This window comes from Fundulus heteroclitus, chromosome 6 (assembly GCF_011125445.2).
Source record: "Fundulus heteroclitus isolate FHET01 chromosome 6, MU-UCD_Fhet_4.1, whole genome shotgun sequence".
Lineage (NCBI taxonomy): Eukaryota > Metazoa > Chordata > Actinopteri > Cyprinodontiformes > Fundulidae > Fundulus > Fundulus heteroclitus.
In genome coordinates, this window is record NC_046366.1 from 14,209,375 (window position 1) to 14,219,559 (window position 10,185).

A 10,185-nucleotide genomic window follows, 5' to 3' on the forward strand; every position below is an offset into this window, starting at 1 on the left:
CAGGTCTGACACATACTGGAAAGCAAGGCCATGGATATATTTAAAAACAAAGAAAATAATTTTAAAATCAATCTGAATGTGAACCAGTAGCCAATTAATTGCTATCAAAACTGGAGAAATGTGTTCTAATTTTCTGGTACCAGTTAAAAGCAGCAGCATTTTGGACCAGCTGCAGTCAAGCCATAAGTGTTAAGCCCAGAGTGAAGTTCAGTGCAGTAATCTAAGCAAGTTGTAATTAAAGCAAAGATTAAACTTTTTAGTGAGCTGTCTCAGTTTGAAAAAGCTGGACTGGACCAACGATTTTAACTCTGCATCAAAGTTAAGAGTATTCTCAAGTCTTACACTCAGGTCTGTAGCACTGTATTAGATACTGACTTTAAGATCCCAGGTCAACACTGATGTTAGAGACATCAATGCGCCCAAACAACATAAACTCATTCTTTTTATTTTCTGGTGTAAGAACTTTGTAGACATCCCTCATTTCTTTAATGCGTCTGAGAAGTTAATTTGAAGAGCAACTATTTTCCTTTTTAGTGTCATAAAAGTCTGTCTTCCACCAAAACAAAAAAGAAGGCTAAACACTGATTTCTAGGTGAAGAGTAAAGAGAGAAGAGGAAGAGGCCAGGAATGGAGCCTTGAGGCACTCTGCATGAGTGATACTCTTTTATAAAATAAACTAAAAAAGCAGTTCTCCATTCAAGAAAAGGAGTGTGATATACTTAAAACTACTTTATTACTTTATTCAGAGATTATTTTACATATGGGATCTGTTTCATTTGATCCATTCATGCAGGTCTATCTAGAAACAAAATATATTTCACAAGAAAAAAGCAGACTGCTGGAGTGGACTCAGAAAGGTGGAGTTTTGGTGGCAGCAGAGAGAATTTCTGGAGATGAGTCACAATCAGAACAAATTGTCTTTTCTTCAGAAATCAGGAAAAGACCACAGAGCTGTTTACTTTTTGAGAAGGTGCAATATTAAGCGTAAATGTTGTGGATGGAAATTAAACAGATGTGATTCTCCTCATATTAGGCAGTCTTGGTATGTTGAAACGATCACGGGAGAACAGTTGTGTGTTTTTTTTCTGTGTTAACCCACTACTCCTGTGTTAACTCCTCCTTCACTTTTTAACAAAAGTGAAACATCTCTACTTCTTTGTCTAGATGTCTAGTTAGTCAAAAATGAAACAGAGTTGACTAGATCCACTCTTCCAGCATCCAGTTGCCAGTAACTCACTCTGAAACTTTTTTTTTTAAAGATAATCATGTCCTGCTGGCTTAATATTTGTAACTTGTCTTTTAAGCTTTGTCTTTGCTCAACTTGTTGATTAAAAAAAGCCATTTCTGTGTATATTTACCATTATAACATCATGTGACTGGAGTTACGTCACTTTGCATGTAAACAATTGATCAACAAGCCGCAGCTGTAATTTTCCTTGAAAGTTCTGTGGTACTTCCGGGAGATGGCGGCACGTCTGTTTAAGTCAGCTTATCGTGTCTGTTGCTGGGGATCTATTTAGGCTAGAACATTATCAAAACATTATCTGGATGAATGATTGGAGTATATAGCCTTATTTTATCATATCAGACTGAATTTTGGTCTTTTTAGTATAGGCATATAATCTGACTGTCAGGGTTCAGCTTTCGACCTCCCTGACTTGGGACAGTTCCAGAACTTTCCCCCTCTCACCCAGCCCAGTTGCCTCTGTTCTCCACTCACCCGCTGATCATTTACACCTGTCATGTCTAATCAAGCCTGGACTCAGTGCACCTGCCAACACCTCTACTTAAAGGGGAAGTCCGGTCAACAAGGAAAAATCAGGGTATCATTAGCTATAACTAAAACTAATACGTTTGTGGTTATTTAATGAACTTATCTTTAATCAATAAGAAAATAAAAACATAAATTGTCGTCTGAATCACTGTGTATGGGGGCTGACATTACTGCCCATATTTGGGCAGTAAGGGGCGTTTGACATCACATCCTGGGGCGTGGAAAAGCGGAAGCGGCGACAGCATTTCTCTCCGCTTTCCATGCAAAGTCAATAGGAGCTGTTCTACACAGCTGTGATCATCAATAATTTTTTCGGATTTCCAGAGGACTTCACCACTGACATTCCCAAGAGCTTTTTGCTGAAGCAACAATGCCCACGTGAATGGCCATCGGATGTTCCAACACAACTGGTAAAAGTGGAAAAAACATTGCTTATTTCAACTTCCTGATTCATGAGCCACCGGGCTCATTGCTGGATTGCCAACTTGAACAGAGCGGATTTGCCATCTAACTTCTGGCCAGAGAGAAAACACGTCATATGCAGTGACCATTTTGAAGAAGAATGTTTTGAACATGACATGAGAGCGAGGATTTTCGGTAAGTTATTTTTTATTTTAGAATTTTTTTATTTAGAATTTGCGGGGATGGTCACCGAGCAGAGGGGCGGAGGGATACCACATGTGATGTGGTATCCCTCCGCCCCAGCATGTGCTGGAACGCTCTTATATTTTAATATTTATACAATAATGACCACCTGCCCTACTAGAGGGCAAATATATAACTTAAGTCACTTCAGCGATCTCTCCTCCGCTGTGTGTGTGTGTGCGCGCTCCGCTGCAGCGCCGGCGTGCTGCGGCGGAGCGCACACACACACACGCACACACACACACACACACACACACACACACACACACACACACACGCGTGTATACATATATACTGTAGGACCCGACTGAGTTTGCACTGGAAATAGGTACGCTGGATTCCGTCAAAAGTCCGGTTTCTGTCAAGAAACTCTTCTAAAAAATCCATATCGCTATCAGATGATGATAGCTCCACGGAACTCTCATCACTGTCACTTAGTACTTCATCACTCTCTGCTTCGTACAGAGCACCAGTCGTCGCCATGTTGGAAAATAGTGCGCCGTGATAAACAGAGCGTTGAAACTTGCTCAACTGCGGGTCCGCCGAGTGACGTAAAAAAATGGGAGGTGACAGTACTATTCTTGACCAAGATGGATTCTTCCACATAAACATGATTAAATGAAAATTATTCATAATTAAAAAAACGTATAATTTTTTGCACAGTATGTAGTAGTTTTGTATTTAAAGTACTTTCAGTGGTTTGAATTCTGATTTTGACCGGACTTCTCCTTTAAACCTTCCTCAGTCTGCTCTACCCCGTCGGATCGTATGCACACGTACATCATTCTTTGTTTGTGCCTCATCCTTGCCTCACGGTTACCTGCCTGTGATCCCTCACGTCCTCCTGCTCCAGCTTCACCTTCTCCAGCTGCAGCCATCTTCATCATCCCTCCGCTGCTGTCTGGTACAGTCTTCCGATCTCTATCTCCGCAACTCATCATCTTCAATAAAAGCTCTTAAAGGTGGCTCTGCGTGTGGCTGAATTGTGGCTCAACAACCTACATCTGACAATGGCTATATACCTTTAGATCCAATATTCCTATTGTTTCTAAATATTAGGGCTAAAACTTTCCAACCAAGAAACTATTGTTGGTTTTTATTGTTACACATACACACACACAAATCAGACTTAGTCTTTTCCGTTGTTTTTTCCAACACATTAGAGCATGTACAGCATTATAATGACCACTTTTTTTCTAATTTGTCAACAGCTACAGCCTCTTTTAAGTTGTTTTGGAAAAAATAGTCATTGTTATGCCTCTTGTAAATCTATTTATTCTTCACTACCTTACCTGGTGTTGCGATTACAATTACAAGAATTTTTGACCTACAGTGCATATATCTTTGTAAATCATTCTGTTCATGGATAATTTAAGAAACCAGATTAAAAAACATCTGATGGCATGAGAACACCTCAGAAATACTCATTGCTAGAAAAACTAAATTGCTTTGTTCCCGTTATTTGGAGCATAAACTCTCCAGTGTAATGTGTAAAATGTCAGAGGTCAGCTTTTGAGTTATGATTATTGCAACCACAACGGAGCAGGAGGTGTTGGATTTAGTGGGCAAGCTTGTCTCATTTATCCTTCAGCTGTCACAAATCCCCTCCAGGGGCCCCAGCCTCTGCTGACTGACAGGTGTTAGTAATGACTGCAGTTCAGAGGTCAGGAGTCAACACAAGCTCAGAGGCCAAGCACAGCTGCATGCATCCTTTGATACACAAATCTCCCCTGAGGATTCAATGACTTAGCATGTCAACTTGTAAACAGAGCCACTAATGATTAGTAATATTTCTATATGATTTTAATTTACCACATTGTGCTAAATGTTTAAGTGTATGCTTTGAGAACAGCACAGTATCATTTGAACAGTGTTAATGATGACAAGTACTTTATGAGCCATGTTCTGTTCAAAGCAAAGCAAAAATCTCTTGGAAGTAGGGTGGAAGAAGACAATGGTTGATGGAGGGAGGGGATACAACTCCTTATGCCACTGAGCATTCCACAAAGTGAGAGATCAGCCTAGAAGCTCTCAGCAGCTGACAGGAGCTGCATTTCTAAGCCTTATGAGAATGGTTTTGCTGGTTGAGACAGTAAGTGGAAGGGACAGTAGAAAGAAGACAGGCTTGGGAATGGGATAGAGACATCCAGAGGGACTTTGTTGCCATTCCTCTTCTTCTTTCATCACTGTGGATCATGCTTCTGATGTAACTGTGATGGAAATACTGCCAGTATCAAAGATACAGATGTGGTTGTTAGGGTAAAGAGGGATGGTGTCTAGGTGGATGTTTATCTCACAGTTATTGAAGTTCTTGACAGCACCTACCATCTTACCCATGTGCCACCCATGGTCTTTATAGTTATGGCAAAATTTTATTTGAAATAATTGGTTTTAATGATGACTTGCTGCTTGTTATAAAAAGAAAAAAAGCTGCTTCAATTGTCACAGTTTTTGTAGATAAGAGAAAGTTCAAATTTTGTGCGAAAGGTTTTTGTTTTTTTTTACAGAGACAGTAATTGGCAGCCCATTGCATGTGAAGTTTTTTTTTGTGGTCATTTAACATTCCCATGAAGAAAAAACAAATTGTGCACTGCAAAAAGGTAGCTAAAAGTAAGTAAAAGTGTCCTGAAATTAATGTATTTGTCCTTGAGTTGAGCAGGCAAGTTTAAATGATCTGCCAATGGAATAAGATCTTTGCACTTGGAATAGGAAAACTCTCCATTTTATTTCAAGTGCAGTATATCTAAATATCACAAATACACATATCTGCTACATTGTCCAAAATATATTAGATTATCAATATTGAACACACAACAATAACAAACATTTATTGTGTAGCTTCTATTATGTGTTATTTATTCCATTTTTAATGTTTCCATGAACTTAAACACACAATCTTAAATAACTACGAAATCAAATCTTTCAAAACCTACTTCTTGGAAAGTTGTATAGACTCTTTTTAACTGGAATACATGACATGGCAATGTATATGTCAGTGAGCAGTGATCCTTTAACTTTTAACTCATATATTACATTTGTGCCTTTCACATTTATACAACAAACAATTGCAATGACTTTTGAAAATAACAAAATTATGCATTTTATTGTATCAGTAGGTAACTTTACATCAGAGATGACAAAAATCACATGTGGGGTTCCCCAAGGCTCCAACCTGGGTCCCCACCTATTTAATATCTACATAATCCCTCTAGCTCAGATCATAAAAAACAACATCAGCTACCATAACTATGGAGATGACACACAGCCCTACATCACCATGTCACCAGGTGACCATTAACCCATTCAAGCACTAAGTAAATACTTGGAAGAAATCAATGCATGGATATGCCAAAATGTTCTTCAATTGAATAAAAACAAAACTGAAGTAATAATTTTCGGACAAATAGACGGTAGATCAAAAGTTAGCACACAGCTTCAGTCGCCTCAGCTAGAAACCACTGATCAGGCGCGAAATCTGGTGTAGTGATGGACTCAGACCTGAGCCTCCAAAAGCATCTAAAGACAATTACAAGGTCAGCTTTCTATCACCTGAAGAACATTTCCAGGATTAAAGGACTGATGTATGATCTAGAAGAACTAATCCTTATGTTTATTTTTAGTCAAATTGATTACTGCAACAGTGTTTTCACAGGACTGCCTAAAAAGTCGATCAGACAGCTGCAGCTGATCCAGAACACTGCTGCCCACGTCCTCACTAAGACTAAGAAAGTAGAGCACATAACTCCAGTTCTAAAGTCCTTACACTGGCTCCCTGTATCTGAGAGAATAGACTTTAAAATACTTCTGTTAGTCTATAAATCCCTTAATGGCTTAGCACCTAAATACATCACAGACTTGTTATCAGTGCATCAACCCTCCAGACCACTCAGGTCTTCTGGCTCCAGCCTGCTCTGCATACCTAGAACCAGAACTAAACAAGGAGAAGCAGCATTTAGTTCCTACGCTCCACTGATCTGGAACAAAATTCCAGAAAACTGTAAAAGTGCTGAATGCCTGAGTTATTTTAAGTCAAGATTAAAAACGTCGGGTTACTTAACGTAATCCCTGGTTCTTTGATAACAGAGTGAGGTGTTTCACTATGGGAATCGCCTTGGCGTGACCAACTACGGAAGCTCCAATGACATCACGTCTGTCTGTGACAGACAGGTTGAGCCGTGACCGTGGCTCCACCCACCAACTATATCACGGCCAACCTACCCGCCTCAACTCATTCTAGGCAGGTTTCTTTCCGTGACCATGCAAGAAGGGACGTGTTGGTGAAACACCTCACTCTGTTATCAAAGAACCAGGGATTACGTTAAGTAACCCGACGTTCTTTTTCTAACTTCGCTCGGTGTTTCACTATGGGAGATATGGCCCACTCCCGGATTGCATGCTGACCCCGAAGCCAAACATGATAGGAATCACATTCCAGGCCTCAGGTGGATGCTGACGTCCCTACTCCAAGCACTGTGTGTGCTAGCGATGGCTGGGCCACATCCAGCCTGTAAAACCTTACAAACGTGTGCGGTGTAGCCCAACTGGCCGCAGCACAGATGTCCTGAACCGACACACCACGGAACAAAGCCCAAGAGGTGGCCATGCTCCTGGTAGAATGGGCCCTCACTCCTTTAGGTGGCTCTGATCCTGCGCATCTATATGCCAGAGATATAGCATCCACAATCCAGTGTGCTAACCTTTGGCGGGAAACAGGTTTGCCCTTATGAGCGGTAGCCCACGACACAAACAGATGGTCAGCTCTTCTAAAACAGGCTGTCCTGTCCACATAAGCTCTTAAAGCTCTCACTGGACATAAGCAATGAAGCTTCTGCTCTTCTGCTGAAGAGAATGGGGGTGGATGGAATGGCAGCAGTTCCACCATCAAACACCTGTATGACGACTCCAACACCTTTGGCACAAATGCAGGGTTGGGTCTCAAGCACACCTTAGAGAGCCCGGGTGCCCACTGTAAACAGGCCGGACTGACTGAAAGTGCATGCAACTCACTCACCCTCTTAGCCGTGGCCAACGCTAAGAGCAGAGCAGTTTTCAATGAAAGGAACTTTAAGCCAACACCCTCCAAAGGTTCAAAGGGATGATGACAAAGGGCATCCAGCACAAGAGTGAGATCCCATAATGGCACCAAAGGCTTAGAAACTGGCAACTTACGTCGTGCCCCTCTCATGAAACGACACACTAAGGGATGCTGCCCCACAGGTTTATTACCAAACCCCACGTGACAAGCAGAAATTGCAGCTAAATAAACCTTAATTGTTGAAAAAGCCTTGCCCTTTTCCAACAAGCTCTGCAGAAAGCAGAGCACATCCACCACTGAACACTGAAAAGGAATGGCCTGTTTTTTTCTCACACCATTCCTCAAAAACCCGCCATTTACTACTGTAAAGAGAGCGAGTAGAAGAAGCCCTAGCATTCTGTATGGTGTCGATGACCTCCGGGGGGAGGCCTGTTGCATTTAAATTCCACCTTTCACGGGCCAAGCCCAGAGAGTTAGGTGATCTGGGTGTGGATGATAAATCTCCCCTCGCGCCTGAGACAGCAGGTCCCTGCGAATGGGGAGGGGCCATGGTTCGGCTGACAGAACTTGGATTATCTCTGCCACCCAGGGCTTCGATGGCCACCATGGGGCCACCAGAATCAAAGACAGGCCCTGTTCCCTCACTCTGACTAGAGTTGAGGATATCAGGCTGAGAGGAGGGAAAGCATAAAGCAACACGTCTGGCCATGGGTGAGCCAGCGCGTCCATGCCCAGTGGAGCGTCTGGGTCTGACAGGGAGAAAAACAGCGGGCAATGAGCGTTTTCCCATGAGGCGAAGAGATCTACGGCAGCCCGTCCGTATCTCTGCCAGATCTGCTCCACCACTTGAGGATGCAGCTTCCATTCTCCATACAGAGGGTTCCCTCTGGATAAAAGATCGGCCCCTCTGTTCAAAATCCCCGGTACGTGCGTTGCACGGACCGACAGAACTCTGGTGCTGCTCCACATAATTATGTCCCTGGCCAGTCTGTGTAACTGCAGGGACCTGGTCCCGCCCTGACGGTTGATATAAGCCACCACAGTGGAATTGTCGGTCTTTACCAAGACGTGGCGACCCATCACATAGGGCATGAAATGTTTCAACGCGAGGAACACTGCGTGCAGTTCCAGCATGTTGATGTGAAGCCGTGCCATTTTCGGCGACCATACGCCATTCACCGTTCGGCCCATCATAGTTGCACCCCAACCGGTCATGGACGCATCGGTTGTCATGGTAACCCTGGACGCTACCGTCCCCAGCGGCACGCCCGACGCGAGAGCCGCCGGGTCTCTCCACGGCTGAAGAGCCGCCACACACGCCTGTGTTACTTTCACCCTGCGGCACAGATGACGGCGGGGACAGAGTCGCAGAGACGCGACCCACCGTTGAAAGTCCCTCATCATCAGAAGCCCCAGATGGACAACCGAAATCACGGACGCCATAAGACCGAGGAGCCGCAGGCACAGTCTGAACGAAACGACGTTTCCCAACTGAAAACGCGTCATGCACTGAGTGAATGACAGGATCCTCCCCTCTGATAGTGTGACACGATAAGAGAGGGAGTTTATTCTGAGACCCAAATACTCCGTGCATTGCACGGGAATCAGGCGGCTTTTCACTCGGTTTATTCTGAACCCGAGGTTGATGAGGTGGTTCATCACCACCCGAGAGTCGCTCACTGCCTGCTCGCTTGATCGAGAGCAAATGAGATAATCGTCTATGTACGAAAATATTCTGATCCCGCGCGTCCTCAGCGGGGACAGCGCCGCCTCCACACACTTGCTGAACACCCTCGGGGCTAATGACAGCCCGAACGGGATGGTTTGAAACTCGTAGGCTGTGCCTTGATAAGCAAACCTGAGAAACCTTCGGTGTGGGGGGTAAATGGAAATGTGAAAATATGCGTCCGCCAGGTCGATGGTTACAAACCAATCCCCTGGACGGATGGAGCGGCACAGTGCTTTGTGCGTTAGCATCCTGAATGTATACCTGCGTAAATGTCTGTTTAACACACGCAGGTCCAGTATGGGGCGTAGTGATACGCCGTCTTTCTTTGGAATGAGAAAATAGCGCGAGTAGAAGCCCTGACGAACCTCCTTGTCGGGTACTAATCTTATCACTTTTTTGTCTAACAGGGAGGCGATTTCGTCCTTCAGGACGTGAGCCGAATCCCCGGTGGCAACCGAAGAGAGCACTCCATTGAACCGCGGAGGTCTCACGGCAAACTGTAGTCTGTACCCCTTGGAAATTGTATTCAAAACCCATGGAGAGACTGCGCATGCGCGCCACTGATCTGCCCGAGCAGAGAGAGGGACGGCGTCGCTGCTGAGTGACGTAATCCCCTCTGCACTGCTGAGCTCGGCTCTCTTGTGAAGAGCGCAAGCTCCCTCTGCAGGGCGCAGAGGAGAGTGGCAGAGAGTTATTTGAAATTTTCTCTTTTTTTGTGGGGGGCTTTCTGCCCTCGGCGACATGCCTGGCTGCAGAAAAGCTTTGTTTATTTTCTCTGATTCCCCCAGAACAAAACATCGTGCAACGGGGCACAGCTGAGTGCTTGGTGACACTGATAAAACGCTGTGGAATGTTGGATGACACTGCTGAAGTGCTTGGTGACACTGTGTCATCTGCCCCAAAATGTCTTCTCCCTGAACATGAGAAGGAGAACTTAACATGACTCCTGGTGAACTGGGAACTACAGGAGCATCTGAACCCTGGGCAGCGCCTGGAAACCTT